Source organism: Engraulis encrasicolus, chromosome 1 (genome assembly GCF_034702125.1).
Source record: "Engraulis encrasicolus isolate BLACKSEA-1 chromosome 1, IST_EnEncr_1.0, whole genome shotgun sequence".
Classification (NCBI taxonomy): domain Eukaryota; kingdom Metazoa; phylum Chordata; class Actinopteri; order Clupeiformes; family Engraulidae; genus Engraulis; species Engraulis encrasicolus.
In genome coordinates, this window is record NC_085857.1 from 52,260,367 (window position 1) to 52,277,125 (window position 16,759).

The 16,759-nt window shown below is 40.3% G+C and overlaps 1 long non-coding RNA gene across 1 annotated transcript; it reads right to left on the minus strand.

Moving 5' to 3' along the window:
* Nucleotides 1-9,115: 9,115 nt before the first annotated feature.
* On the minus strand, nucleotides 9,116-12,412 carry LOC134454491 (uncharacterized). The gene is made up of 3 exons (XR_010035837.1): nucleotides 11,905-12,412; nucleotides 10,587-10,667; nucleotides 9,116-9,787 (listed from the first exon to the last, which is right to left on the minus strand). It is a non-coding gene; the product is annotated as an uncharacterized LOC134454491 (long non-coding RNA).
* Between the last annotated feature and the right edge of the window lie 4,347 nt (nucleotides 12,413-16,759).

Here is a 16,759-nt window from a genome sequence, read left to right on the forward strand (position 1 = left end):
TCAGAGAAAATGAAATCTCACCCGTCAAAGTGTCCGTTTGAAACTGCCTAATTCTATCTATTTTCTCTTATTTGGTGCATATAGCTGCACCATGTAGCTAAACAGCCAATCGTGGCTTGATTGCTAAGGGAAAATTATTTTAAAAAATGATTCCTGTCCACCAATCAGAATAGCCGTGGGCCACCGGACAAAATAACATTATGGCTCTGGCCGGACCTGTCATTGTAAGTTTTGGAATATTTCTAACAACTCATAGATTGTAGAATATTCTAGTTCTACATGAGATCCTTGGCTAGAAGAACTAAACTCTGATGGTCAGTCTGACAGCCGACAGCTAGCACATGGTTCTCAACAGTGACAGTGTTTAAATCCACTAAAAAAAGCTGATCTTGTTTCGAACACATCAGTTGGACTATTAGCTGCCCCAAAATTAAAATAGGAAACAAAGCAGAGACGCTTAACTTGTCATATAAAGTGATTTCATTGAGGATATGACAGGATGCTACGATAGGAGCAGGTTCAGGTAGGCAACTTGTTCTATGTATTTAATGTGCTAGCAGCTCGCTAACTATGTGGCCTGCTGTCATGGTAATTTATAGTAATAGATTCCGGTTATATGAGTTGTATTTGTTAATTTTATATTTCCCTTCATCTTAGACATTGTGTAAACATATGTTTCACTGCAAGGCCCACTGTGACTTCCTCGATATTGCTCCATAGTAGCAGATTCGTTTGTAGCGGTAGAACTAATTTCCCAGTTTGCTGGTCAGCGGTAACTTTGTAACTTTTACATTCATTGCCAAAATGGCTGGACAAATGATACCTTGTAAATTCGGACAGGGGAAATGCATGGACATTATTACACTTTGTAGCCTATGTGTTGCACGGTTTTAGGGAGGTTTGACAAGTCATTTAGAGTTGATCTCAAACAACTCCTCTCATCTTTTCTTCCTTTCCTTTCAATTGAGAGTATGACTCGTTCAAAAATACAACAGCAAAAAAATAAGACCCGTTTTGCTAATTCATGTAATGCTCATGCCAAAAATAGCCATTTGAATGTTTTTCATGTCTTCAGTTGGCAACATAGGCAGGATAAATACAGCATCTGGTGCAAAGTAGGTTATGTTGCTGGACTGCAGAAATGCTTACAAATTACGTGCTGCTGGTTCAAAGCATGACATCTAGTAGATGGCTTATGTGGACAGGGGGTTGGGGGGGTTTCTGCGTGTCTGCATAATTATCAGTGTGTAGAATTATGTCATAGTGGAATATTTGACCGGCATGTTATCAAAATGTCCGGAAGGTAAAAACTCGGCCGTTACCTTTGTCCAGCAGATTTTATTTCTAACAGAAACCCCGGTCCATGTGTAGTATAGTATGGTAGTAAAAGGATGATTTGTGAGTAAATGCAGGCAAAAATACAACAAAATATTGTTACATTAGTAATTCTAAAAATGTTAGAATTGCTACTAAAAATGTTAATGCAGTGTAAAATAATGAAAATACAACTGTCACCTACCCTAGTTTATGCATCTTACAGTGAGGACTAGACAATCCCTTGGAGAGAATTTCAACCTCAGAAATTCCCAAACCACTCAGTGTCAGGTCTCTTAATGAATTTGATGACTGCAGAATTTCAGCCAAAATCTCACATGATGTTTCAGTGAGCTTACAGCTAGACAGGCTGGTTGGGGAAATGGGATATGAAAAAATACATCCAAGAATTAATACATGATGTGTGAATTAATACATGTTCTGAAGGCTCAACTCTTTGACACAATTTCATACCTGCCAACCTTTTTTTTGAGTATCAACTTATTGCGGCGCGGCAATTCACGGCGCAACAAATACATCCAATTGAGAAAATGTGGTCAACGCAGCGTGATACCATGGCAAAGTAACGGAGCCGCCGGCGGGCCCATCTGAGAGGCTACTTTGTTCTGCATAGTCTGCCCAACACCTAGGGTTGCCAAATGTCAATGGCGAAAATATGGGACACTTCATTCAGGCAGGGGGAGTAGGGGTCCTCCCCCAGAAAAAATGCTTTTCTTAGATGCAATTTCCTGCATTTTAATGCATTTTAGCCTAACATCCCGTGTATCCGGCAAATAGTTAATTTCACCAGATTATCTTGCTCTTCACAGTACTTTGAACTACCATACTTTAATAAACTTTCATGGAAGATGTTTTTTTTTTGTTTCACACCATAACACCAATAAAATGCTATGATATAGTGTGCTGGAATTAAGGCCTCTAGTCAAAATTAAGTTTATTGATCACCAGCCAATATGGCTGTTAATCTTACTAGTCAAACATACCACCAGTCTGGGCTGCGTTTCCCAAAAACTCTTTAGTAGTACTTAAGCCTAAGTAGTACTTAAGTATGAGGGGCCACCTAGGCAAAAAGTTTCTGCATAAAATAATTGTATTGCCTACATACAATGTGTTGTTCTGGTACATGCAAATAAAATGCTTGTTTAATTGCATGTGCAAGGTAAAATAGTGTATTTATAAACTTTTAGTGATGATGTGAAACCTATTTTTGGTATATTGCCTAGGCGGCCCCTCATACTTAAGTACTACTTAGACTTAAGTACTACTTAAGACATTTTGGGAAACGCAGCCCTGGTTAGTAAGTGGATATTAAGTTATCCTATGTACCAGCCAAACAGAGCATTTGGTCACTTGGGGGGTGTTAAGGAGCTGGAATTGAGTATAAAATTGATTATTTTTTTGCCTGTAGAAGGTACATACGTAGGGAAATTTATAATTTGATTATATAATACCGAGGCATTTCAGTGATTTCTATGAACAAAACATTTAATTGCAATGATTCTTACATCATCTCCCCCTATATTAATAAATTGTGATGTCACCTACTGTGAAGAAGCATCAGCAGATTGTAGAGAAAAAGATAAAGACAGGTGTTATCTAGGTTAGGATAATACCAGGTTAATATTATTACCTTGGGGGCTAATGGCCATTGTGGTATTCCTATACGGTGTCATGGTAGATTACGGATGTACTCCGAGCACAACCGTTAGAACTATAGCTTTATTTTCCCCAGTGAAAATGATCCGACGCAAAGGGAAACCGAATTTAGTTTGCTGCGAATCTGCTTATAGCGCAGTCAATTGACACATTTTCTTATTCGGAAGTAATCTCGTTTCGGTCCAATATCAAAACAAGCAACAACATATTGCCGTCAAATACGGCGAAACATTGGGTGAACCATTACGACAGACCTCGGAATTTATTTATTTTCACAAGTTTACCGATTTAGCAACTGTACGCAATTCACTATTCCCATACTTTCTCAAAGCCCATCTACCTTTGAAACAGTGATTTTGACGGTGCTCACTTGTAAAACTACAGCGACAGTAGCCTACCAAGAAGGATAATATATGATGACAGGAGGAGGAGGACACTTGGGTCAGAGATTATAGGAGTATATTATCCAGTCTCTCTGCTTGTGTGTTTTCGAAGCAAACTTTCTATCGGCAGCTGATGATGCCTCGACTCGAGAGGAGCGCAGCACATTAAATGAGGACCTCTAAATTTGCACTCTGATTGGTCAATATTTCCCCCCCACACGTTGCTGGCCAATGGAAAAGCCAGCGCGAGACAGTTGCAAGCACGGCTCTGTCTGGTTGCAAGTCTACAGAGCAATTTATAAGGGCCCGTGAACACACATTGCTATTGGTTTTCCCCGTATTTTGAAGTGACAGCGCCGAAGTTTGATGCCAAAATCCGTATCTGCTACACAAAATGCGTAATGGTCGGCAGGTATGCAATTTGAGAGATATTTAGGCGTTTTTCCAGATAGGATAGTGTGTGAGAGCAGACAGGAAACAAGTGGGTTAGACAGATGGGGCTTGGTTGGCAAATGATCGAGGCCAGATTAGAAGACTCCATGGCCAATGCGAGGTCATGCCTGACTAGGTGCCTGAGCAGGCCGTGGCAGAGCACCCTCGAAAAACAATAAAACATAGAACATAATGTGTCAGCTGTGCTCTGGACATCATCTGTGTCTGGCTTGTGGTCAATGTATGTTTCTTGTCTGTAGTATTTTCCAATGTGGCAACCAAATAACTCTTTCCCACATAGAGGTGATTTATAAACATAACACTAACACAAAGCAAAATGTATTAACAAGGTGAGTTCTAACCCTTTTAATGGGAACTGACATTTCATAAGATTTTTATAGCCATGCAAATGTTGTAAAAAAAAAAAAAATCCAATGGGAGAGTGGAAAATACAATACTTAAGTGCAGTGACATCATGATCCTGAAGTGTCATGGACAACAGTCTGTGTGCGGGTCCCCCTGGTTGATTGTATCTCATATCCAGCTCCTTCACAGAGGATGCTGCTAACATCAGAGTGAGGGCCAGACAAACGTAGCCGTCACTTTTGATGTTACAGTTACAGAGTCTGAGGAACAGAGAGAGAGAGAGAGAGCAACTTCACAAATATCTTTTTCCTCTCTTCAAACCATTGGGGGATAACCATGCCAAATTATATGACTGTGGTGCCCTTAAACGGATAATTGGCTGCGTTCAGTTTACGTACAAATTATATAAACTCTAATAATTTGGAATGAGACCGTGTGTTTTGGAATATTTTGGTAGCTTTCAATCAAATACTGACAATGTTACCTCCGCCAAGGTCACTTTGTGGGTTTCTTGATAATGACCCAAGGAACAAGTGATTAAATTCTGGTGGCGATCCGGGTCACGAACCGGAACCAGGACCTTTTTAAAGATTCTGTCAGCAGGATGAGTCAAAAACTAATCAACAGAATTCGATGAAACTTTGTGAAGCTGTTAGTAATGACCCAAGGAACAATTGATTAAATTCTGGTGGTGATGTGGATCACGAACCGGAACCAGGACTTTTCAAAAAGATTCTTCACCATCTAGACGCCTCCTAGTGACCAGAAATTGAATTGCGGGAACACCACAACAACAAGGCAGAAAGACTTAGGGTGTAACATAGTCAAATGTATCAAGCAGCTTCCTTGGCGGAGATCTGCGCGCTCTGAGTGCTTCTAGTTTTTGAAACTGGAATACTCCCTGCATGTAATTTCCATCACTGTGAAATACACTCACCGGTCACTCCATTAGGAACACCTCTCTAATGCTGGGTTGGACCCGCTTTTGCCTTCAGAACTGCCTGAACTGCCTACAACAAAACTCGGGTAGGCTGTGGCATTCCAACAAAGATAAATTGGTACTAATTGGCCCAAATTGTGCTAAGAAAATATCCTTATGACATTATATCCCCAGCCTAAAATGTTGATGTAAAGCAGGGTTGACCCATGTTTTCACGCTGTTGACGCCAAATTCGGACCATTCTACTTGAGTGTTGCAGTAGATATCAAGAGTTATCAGACCAGGCAACATTTTTCCGATCTTCAAGTGCCATTTATGGTGAGCCTGTGTAAATTGTTGCCTCATTTTCGTGTTCTTAGCTGACAGGAGTGGCACCAAATGTGGTTTTCTGCAGCTATAGCCCATTTGCCTCAAGATTTGATGTCCTGTGTAATCAGGGATTCTCTTATGCATACCTTGGTTGTAATGAGTGTTTTTTTTAACTTAAATGTTGCCTTTGTATCAACTCAAACCAGTATGGCTATTCTCCTCTGACCTCTACCATCAACAAGCCATTTTTGCCCACAGAATCGCTGCTTACTGCATTTTTTTCTTTTTCGTACCATTCTTTGTAAACCCTAGAGATGGTTGTGCGTGAATATCTCAGTAGATCAGCCATTTCTGACATTCTCAAATCAGGCCCTTCGGCACCCACAGCCATGCCATGTTAAAAGTCGTTCAAATAACCTTTTTTCCCACATTATAATGCTCGGTTTGAACTCTATCAGATCATCTCGGCCATGTCTACATGCACAAATTCATCGAGTTGCAACCATGTGATTGGCTGATCAGAAATTTGCCTCAATGAACAGTTGTAACAGGTGTCCCTAATGTAGTGGCCGGTGAGTGTAGTTTGAATGGCAACCGTTGGGTTCAGAGCTTTAGCAATACTGCGGTGCCAGACTATAGATTTCATATCTCATAATGTATGGCTTGTCAGGCTAATGTCAAACACCAACCTCAATGTGTGTAGTTGGCAGTAGGGACTGGATAGTCCCTTTGTGAGAGGATGCACTCCACAATCGCCCAAGCTGTTGCTACTGAGGTCCAGTTTTTTCAGATTGTTTGGTGATTGTAGAGCCGAGGCCCAAATCTTCGATGACATCGCTGTCATTTTACAACTCGCTATTCTGTAATATATTTTGATGATATACATATTTTTAATACACTTGTGCGACAAGTGTGTTTGTGACTTGTCTAGTTAAATTGAAGTTTATCACTTTGTAAGTTCCCAACAATGCTGCTTCAGCAAAATTACTCAATATCATATCATTCACTTGGATTTTTCCATGTACTCTCCAAAAGTGTATCAAAATGATTTTTAAAAAACAAAAAAAGTATCGTTTCAACAGTGTGTGTATCCTTTCCAGTTAGCAGAGTCAATGTCAATGGTGTATGATTTTTTTTTTTTTATTGAATTATTTATTTTTTACAAAATATTTCTAAGTGGTTTGTTAATAAAATAGGATAACAATAAATGCTGTTTAATGGGGAAAAAACACTTTTACCGTAGTATCTGCAGCTTACAGTCGGGAGCAGTTATCCCTTGCACAAGAACTCTGGCCCCTGAGTCTTCAAGTGCATTGTCACTGAGGTCCAATTCTCCCAGGTAGTTTGATGATTGCAGAACGTGAACCAGAATTTTACATGATTCATGACTGAGATTGCATGCGGCTAGTCTACATAGCAGAAAAAAAGAGAATAAGAAGACAAACCCCTTATGATGGTGAAAAATAATTGATGAGCTCATATGCTAAACAATCACTTAATGCAGAGCAAATGCTATAGTAATAGTGTCACCACTAAATGGTAATAACCTGTCTACATTTATTACTTAGTACTCTTGGCAATGATATAGACATGTTATAACAAAGAAATGTTATAATTTAGTTTTTTTTCGCCAATAGGGAACTCAAAATACCACCTACATGCAAGTATTAAGCAGATTGAAAAAAAGCCTGTTTATAAATCCTGTTTGTTACATGTTGTCTATCATAATTTGTCAGTTTGTTGACCAACATAAAAAAGATTTGATGACATTTTTTTGTTTTGCTCTACTTTGACTGTCAAGCTAAGCCAGCGGTATGTACATACTGTATCACATTCCATAACAGTCTTCTACTACTATCACTACTAATACCACCACTACTACTACTACTACTACTACTACTACTACTACTACTACTACCAGAGATGTGGACTCGAGTCCAGTGACTTGGACTCGAGTCTGACTCGAGTCAGCGGTGTGAAGACTTGCGACTTGAAATTTCAAGATCAGAAAGGACTTGCGACTCGACTCGACTTGCACGCCTTTGACTCGGGACTCGACTTGGACTTGACAGTTGTAACTTTCAATGACTTGGCGTGACTTGCCATGTTGGGTCTAAAAAAAAAAGTCCAAGTCCAACCCTTGTTTTCAGAATGCAACAGCCCGCCCACATTCTTTGTTTGAATCACGTCATTGTCCTAAGCGATGCTATGCCATTGGCGGCCGACGCAGCTGGCTTGGACGCCGCGACCAGTGGCAAAAACACCATTTTTTAGTGAGTCTCCAGAACAAACATAGCCTACATTTTAAACCATCGCGGAAGTTAATTTATCTCCCTCTCAGCCCCAACTCATTTTGCATTCTTGATAGGGTAGGCTATGGAAGTTTGCACTGAGATCAACAAATATTTTATATATTAAATATTAAATATTAAACAAATATTATTTTATTGTATATATTATATGTTGTAGGAAGTGTGTGTGGTGGGGCGCTGTGATGTGCAACACGCGTCTGTAGGCTACACACGTGAAGCTCTCGCCCCTCGCTTACGACAGAAATTCAGTGAGAACCAAGCTGTCTAAATATTTTAGCTAAATTGTGATGGACATTGATTGTTGAACATTAGGCTATTTAAGCAGTTGAAATAAAAAAGCACACACTGCTGACATAACCGAACCACAGGACTTAATCTATTGTTGTTTTATAAAAGAGTACGCCTATCCGTTTTGCTTTCCCTGTCCTTTATGAATGCGCTTGCCTTCAGCCCCCGAAGGCTGTTACAGTAGCCTATGTTCCGCTCCCACACACTATGCTTGCGAGTCAGTCACTTCAAAGTGAAATGCAGCCTTGCGAATAATTTCCACCATCGCGGACAAAACCACGTTATGATGAATATGTGGCGAGGTAAACGTTACGAATATGGCCTGCTTTTAAGTTTCCCCCAACCCAGGATGTGTCCGTAGGCTATATCCCTTACGGAAGGAAAATATATTTTTGAATATATGAAATGAAAATATATTATAATATACTACAATATATTGTTTGCCAATATATCATTTTATATTGTACAGCAGTATATTGCACAATATAAAGTGATATATTTTGCGGTATACGAGAATATAGACATTATTGCCGTTTTCGTATATTGACTTATGTATTGCATTATACTGTGAAATATATTGTTGGATATATGGAATTATATCCCATATAGTATATGACTTATTGATAAATCATATATTGATTTATGTATTGTATTATACTGTACAATATATTGTTGCATATATTGAATTATACCCCATAGTATATGGCTTATTGATGAATCATATATTGATTTATGTATTGCATTATACTGTACAGTATATTACTGCATATATGGAATTATACCCCATAATATATGGCTTATTGATGAATCATATACTGATTAATGTATTGCATTATACTGTACAGTATATTACTGCATATATTGAATTATATCCCATAATATATGGCTTATTGATGAATCATATATTGATTTATGTATTGCATTATACTGTAAAGTATACTGTTGCATATATTGGATTATATCCCATAGTATATGGCTTATTAATTAAATCATATATTGACTTATGTATTGCATTACACTACACAATATACTGTAACGTACTTTATACAAGGCATTTATGAAGTAATGTAATTACAACAATGACCAAACATCAATTCAATTCATTCAACTGTTGACATTGGTTTATTAAAAACATGAAACCAACCGACCCTTTAACACCACCGCTCACACATGCAGAGACAGAGGGGCAGACAGGCAGGGAAACGACTTGACAACGACACCGGCCAACAGGCCAAATACTGGTGAAACTTGCCTGTGGCCAGTAACAATTTCAGTCTCCCACTTTGGCCAGTAACTTGTACTTAATGAAAAAGCAGAAATATTCTAAAAAAAAAAACCAAATAAAACAAAACAAAAAAACCCAAATAAAACAAAAAGAAAACAAAACAAAAACTGTGGCTGTGGCCGGTAAGCGAAACACCTCACATAAAGCACTGGCACACATGCACGCGTGCACACACACGCGCACACACACAAACACATACGCGTGCCCGCGCCCACACACACACACCCGCGCGCGCACACACACACACACACACACACACACACACACACCTTCAGATATATTTTTTTTAAAAAGAAAAGAAAGTGAAGGTGAATTCAGGGGCAGACCGCCCGCAGCCTCAGTCACTCAAGGTCAACAAGAGGGCTCATAGGCCTGTCCATGGACTTCTTTTTCTCTTGGTGAAGCAGTTCACAGATTCTTTTATTTAGCGACATCCGGATCTCCCCCATCCTCGCACCTGGATGTGCCTGAGCAACAGCATCTGCAAAAGTAAAGTAAAAAGAATGTTAACTCTCTAACCCATTGAAACTTGAAGGGTATGCCACTAGTTTGGGGCCAAATACACCGTTGGTTCATGAAGGGTTTTATTTTTCATGTTAAGCATTGTGTTACATTCTCATACTCCTTCCTTTCAATAGTCTGAAACAAGTGCCCAACATTGCCCAGCTTTGTAAACCCAGGTCAATGATTTTAACCACATTTAGCCAAATGAACCCTTGAATGTAACATGTTACATCAGCAAGTTTCACACATTCAATGTGCAGTTAATAATGTAGCTCAAGTAAACTCTAAATCTGGATGTCCTAACCCACTGCCCCTGACCAATCCAGTCCAGACACCCACCCCCCCCCCCCCCCCGACACCGCACACCCACACAGCTCAGTACCGCCCCGCCCCCACACACACACACACCGTCCTACAACCAACCACACCTTCACCCTGCAATAAATAACTAGGTTACATCCATTCCATAATTAACATAAAAATAATAAAAACAGGGATACATTCATGTCTACATATCCCCCTCCCAACTTTTACCCTAGCTTCCATCCCCACCAGCAGTACCAACACTAGCTGCAGAGGTCCATTTTGTCCCACTCAATCTCTCTTATTCCCGGTTTATTCAGTAGCTTGATTGAATGAGGTATAAAGGATTTTTTGAAACGATTATATTTGCACCAAGGGAGTCTGAACCTCCTCCCAAAGTTCAGATAGATGTATTCCCAATTTAGTGCATGATCACCAGTGAGTGAGCATAGTAAAGGCACAGTATTGCTTACCATTTCAAGTACTGGAATGCACACCAGTCCATGTGACTATTTTTTCCTCCAGACCATCGCTGCATACTTCTTCAGCAACCTCTGCAAAAAAAAGTTAAAAGAGCAACAGAAAATTAACATTCACTCACACACTTAACCTTAAATAGGCACAAGGATACCCACCAAGCTCATCACTTCTATATCATTGTCAGAATTGTGAGCTAAATTGTGGGGGGGGGGGATTGGGGGGTTCGGTAGACTGGTGGAACTACAGCATTCTAGCTCGCAGTGGCAGAGCGTCGTAGTGGCACTCTGTGTCTCGTCCCGACAACAGGGAAGATAAGACATTGAAATCGCAGCAGCCAGCATCGTTAACAGTTGCACGTCTGTTCTTGGCACGAAGGCACTCTTTTATGAAGATGATTAAGCGAAGGAAGACTTAAACTCATGCATGTAACTGGCGAGAATGAATTCCGATGAACAAGAATGACTCGCGCATTCGTTTAAGAGTAAACATGAACACCAACATGACTCAATGAATGCAATTGCTGTGAGCAAAGCAAACCCCGAACTATCACAGAGTAGCCGAAGACAACGACGTGTAGGCTACCGTTTTGAAATTCACCAATTTGACGACAAGGCTTCGTTAACCTCTAACAATAGCTCTACAAGAACGGGACAGTGCAGTTAGTTCGTGAGCAAGTTACTCAAAAAAACCTATTGATGTTACCACAATGGGAAAACCGAAGCAGCAACAGCTATGCTTTACCAAAAATAATGCAGGACATTGCCTCGTTTTACTATACTGTAGTGCCCATTTTTTAAGCAAGTTAGCGATGTGCATTTAGATCTTGTCGCACTTCACTTCTGCTTTGATTCCCTTGCGTTAGCCGAGTAAGCTAGGCGGCTAATTAACTGAGGCCTGGCTTTCTAGGCTGACGTTGGGGCTCAGCAGTATTAGCCAGATAGATGTTGCTAACGTTCTCTGACAAGCCAAATAAAGTGGGCTCACCTGAAATTGACCACTACAACCATCCAAGTATTATCGACCCAAGTATTACGTTTACGTTTTCAAGATGTGTAGAACCAGACCTACTGTCAATGAGAACTACACACCATTTCGACAACGCAAATACCGCTAGTAGTAAGCTTACAATAGCTTGGTAGCGCGGGAAATTCAAAAAATAACGTATTTCTAGTCCTTGGGGGAAAAAATGAACAAACATCCAACTTCGATAACCACTTGGCTAAACTTTGCACATCAACCACTGTAGACGTTTCAGACTATATGCTTGTGTATTTATGTTAACAAATTAACAAACTTCTCTTTATAACTTACCTCGAGACGGCTGGTTGGTTTGTGTCACTGTGGTGGGTAGTCTGGCTGGCGACACTGTGGAGCTAAAATCCGGACCGCGCTCGAGCCGAGACGGCTCTCTCGCCACTTTAGCTTCAGGTTGTGACGACGTGACGTAGGCGCGTCATACGTGATATGAGAGCTGAGATGATTCAATCAGAGACTCCTGTATATTGATCAATATATTATTATATATGGCCATATATGGTCCACCTAAAATGACTTTATAATGTCGAGTAAATGTCCAATGTCGTGCAAAATGTGCTTGCTGAACTAAAAACATCAAGAAATACAGACTGAATAGTAGAATACAGTTTTGTTTTGCCAGCCATATATTTTAAAATATATGGATCAATATATAGTAATATGTTGTTCAATAATATATTGCTATATATTTTCAAATATATGAGCGTGTTTGTGATATATTGTGATATATTTTCTAATGTATTGCAGTATAAATTGTAGTATATTGCAGTATATTTTCCTTCCGTAAGGGATGGCTTGATATCCCAGGGCTATTTCATGACCACAACTCCACGCGCTGGAAATGCAGTTAAGCTCGCGCTTAGTCTAGAAAGATAACCTCTCGGTAACATTTTTTGCATTGACCAGCCACCATCGGTTGAGTATTGGAATCAATACAAAAAGACACGTTTATACATGTCTTAGTCTTCCAGCATGCAATCGAAAATAGGCGAGCAGAGGACACTTGGTCTTGCATCCATCAAAAGAGCTCCACCGGTTGCCTACTTTAGATGCTGGTGAATGGTTCCAAAGAGAAATAATTTAGCCTTCATGACAGTCTTGCAAAGAGACAAGACAAACGACCAAAATTGTCAAATAATTGGTCAAGGCGCGAGATGAGGAATACTTCATGGCTATTGGAAAAACTTTGAAGAAACTAAGCGCAAGCAACACTGCTTCCCGCGGAGCTTGCGCATGGCTATAAACAAGCTATGCGCCCCGAACCTCACTGCTTGTTGTTCGATGACTTGAATCGAAACATTTAAGGACATCAGGGCTATCTTTGGAATACCGCCTCAGCCAGCTGAAAGCAGAGTAGCAGTGTCCCGTGTCAAATGGTAAGATAATGCCATATGCTACCTGTTCCTTGAAAGTTTTAAAACTCAGCCTTGACACACTATCATGCCAGCCACATCAGTTCAAACGCAATCTTTAATGCAGCCTATCATGAAGTTTAAATGTAATGTGAGATAGATGTTGCAAGCTACTGCTGAGCAGCGCAAGACATAGGCATGGGTCGGCTCCCGTGGATAAAAAGCATGTTCACTCTCGCGTGCTGCTCCCAGCCCGAACCTTGTATCTCGTGGTGTCGACACCGCTTTATCTTATGTTTCTCACAGTTCGAACTACATGCTTCGTTTGGTAGCCTATTTTGGGGGAGTTTGGAGTCGCAATTACCGCTGCTTGGAAATGACACGTTAGAGCTACACGACGCCAGCACTGGAGAACTGGGATGTAACCCTGTTTTCCAAATTAACAAAAAATAGGAAACATAGAAGCAGAACTTTGTTTGGCTACAATCTATGACCTGGACGGTGAACTTAATCTTTTTGAAGAGACATGAACAGCATACAAGTGCCTTTGAGGGGGAGGAGAGGGCGATTGGGGAGAACAGGGAGACCAGAGCATGGCGCGAGGCGCATATTCATTCGGGAAAAATGAGAGCGAAATGTTGGATAGGGCATTACACACCTTCCTTCTTCCTACACTGTAGAAGCGCAGAACAAGGTTGCCTCGTTGCCATAACTGACATTCTGCAGCGCTAACGCCATGTTTAATTGACAGCGTGCCGGCGAATAGTAGCCTAATATGATTAACAAGACGTGGATTAATGACTGTGCAAACGAAGTTCTAGTTAACTTGGACTGTGACGCAGTAAAAATGGTTGGTGATGGGCCATTGCGGCATTGCGACAATGCCGATATCAGCTTCAACAATAGTAGAGTAGAGTAGAGTAGAGTAGAGTAGTAGAGTAACTTTATTGATCCCCAGAGGGAAATTCAGGTAATTCATCATTACTTTACCAGGAATTTAATCCAACTAACTAGGCCTACTTTGTCCTCATTTCTTAGCCCATATGGACAAGTGTCTACTAGGCTAAATACTGTTGGCACGTAGCCTACAGCAGACTATAGCCTAGTACTGCACCATGCATGTGCGTGCTCATTGGTGGGTTCACAGTTATGACACTGTCAATGCTCAGCTTTGGTTCACAGATAATGGGATGAGGTGAACATCATGGACCAGCTGAGACAGGGCAGTCTGCTGAGCTGTGCTGTTTAACTCATCATCCTGTCTCACATGTGTAGCCCCACCCCACACACACACACACACACACACACACACACACACACACACACACACACACACACACACACACACACACACACACACACACACACACGGCTCAATTAAAAAAAAAAAAAAAAGCAATTGATTACCCCTGCTGTATGTCACGTCTTGATGAGAATGGTGAGCTTAATATGGTACCTTAGGGAAAATGGCGTCTTTTAAAGCCAAACCAAAATGTTTACATTAGTCGAGTGTTACACTACAGTAAAGAGAGGGGGGAGGGTGGGTAGCACCTGTAAGACATGAATAGGCTACTACTTTCACCCTTGGCCTTTGTGGGTAAATTCAAACATAGTACGCTGAAAGTGTGAATCCGCGTTTTCAGGTCGGAAGTGTAATATGCCCCCCTAATGTCTTGACAAAACCTTCCAGCCAAAGCTGTCAGCGGCCCTGCCTGTGCTCCTAGTGAAAAAGTTAACCATAGTCCTGTCCTTAGCGTTATGATGCTAGAGTCTGTATAACTTACAACCTTGACTAGATATGACCGGCCCACCACCAAGACCAGGGTGGAGTAGTGGAATAGGTTTATGCCATCAGATGATGGAACGGACACACACACATACGCACACATTCTTGCAAACAGGACTATTTGCCCACTGGACAGTAAATATTTGGCGTATGGTTGCTCCTTTCTTTAAGTACAAATTCACATGAAATGTATTTTTATGTGAAAAAAAATATGAAATTAAATGTCATTTTACATACACAGCACAAGCAGTAGTTTGGTTTAGACTGATTTCTCTGCAACTGTTTTAGTAATTGTCATCTTTTTACTCAGGTCTCATTATTATACTAATGAATTTATGATCGAAATTGTGATTGCAAATAGGAAATCCCTTTGTGACTTGTTAAGGACTTGAAAAAAAATGAGACTTGGACTTGGACTTGACTTGGCTGGGGTACGACTTGGACTTGGACTTGACTTGGTCAGATGTGTCTTGACTTGTGACTTGACTCGGACTTGAGTGGAAAGACTCGAGACTTACTTGTGACTTGCACATTAGTGACTTGGTCACACCTCTGACTCCTACTACTACTACTAATAATAATAATAATAATAATAAAAAGAAGAAGAAACACAAGAAAGACCTTAATGTCTTCAAGTTGCATTTGGGACTCGACAGACCCTTGGACAGAATCCGCACTCCAGAATCCCCCAAGCTATTATGGCTCAGGTTAAGGTCCAGCAGGGAGTTCCGTGACTGAAGCATGGAGGCCAGAGTCTCACATGAGTTGTCACTCAGTTTACAACAGGCAAGACTGTGTATACAATTAAAAAAGACAGCTAGGGTGAACAAATGTATTTAAAAGTAGAGTATGTCATTTCTTAGTATTTCTTAGTAGTCTCAATAATGTCTTTTTTTCCATAAGTACAGTGGCTTTAAAAAAAAAAAAAAAGATCAAAAGCCAGGTTTTTGTGAGGTAGACAAATGATGGAAACACAACAAAATTCACTACTTTTACCACATTGGAGGCGAGAGGGAGGCTGAATATTTAGATTAATATGGCAGGACTATGAAACTTCTCCAAGTTATTAGGGACATACAACCTAAGAGTTTTTGTATTGGAAGTTTTCAGAATTATATGTATTTTTATTTAAATGAAGCCAAAACTCATTAAATATGTGCATATTTAGCTTACATTTCAAACGCTGCTGTAGCCTCATTGGATGGTGCCAGACTCAAACATCAGGGCTCATTTTGTTGATACAGTCAAAGTAAAACTACCTGCTAAGGGGTTTGTGATTATCTGCTTTTGTATGCCCAGAAATCATGAAATATGGTTTGAAGTCCCAAAAAAAAAGAAAACATGCCATGTTTTTCAAGACAACTTGCTCTAACAAAAGTTGTGAATGAGATATCAACAAACCCCTCATTAGATAGTTGTAGTATGTGGCTAAGAAGATATTCTCGTTAGGCGTGGGTAAGTACAAGAGAAATTGAGATATCAACTTTTATGTGCAATGCAAATTCGTAAATACAATTTTGAGAAAAACGCATTTAAAGTTTTGTATTCTCTGTAACAGAGGCGATTCCTTTATGAGTACAAGGGAGGCGGAGCCTCCTGTACGAAATCATGGTGAACAGTATTTTTGAGTAATGATTTATCCAACTTTATAACATTGCTATTTCATATCTGGCTCCATAGATGCATGTGCTCAACTTGATAAAATCAGGCAGTAATAAGATTCTGCGGTTCATCTAATGTCTGCTTGAAGTTTTTTCCCCCCTCATGACAACGGTAGTGAGTGGAGTCTCACTGGACTTCAATGGCATGTGTGAATATGTGCTTAGTCAATGGCAAAATGCTAAACGCTCATTGGTTATTGCCCAGATATTTTTTTGATTTGGAGGACTGAGCCTCAGTGGGAGTGAAGGGAGATGGGCATGAGAGCGATCGGGACAGGAAACTGAAGCTCCGACTTGTGATTGGGTGAACCCTGAAATAAAAAATCTGTGTC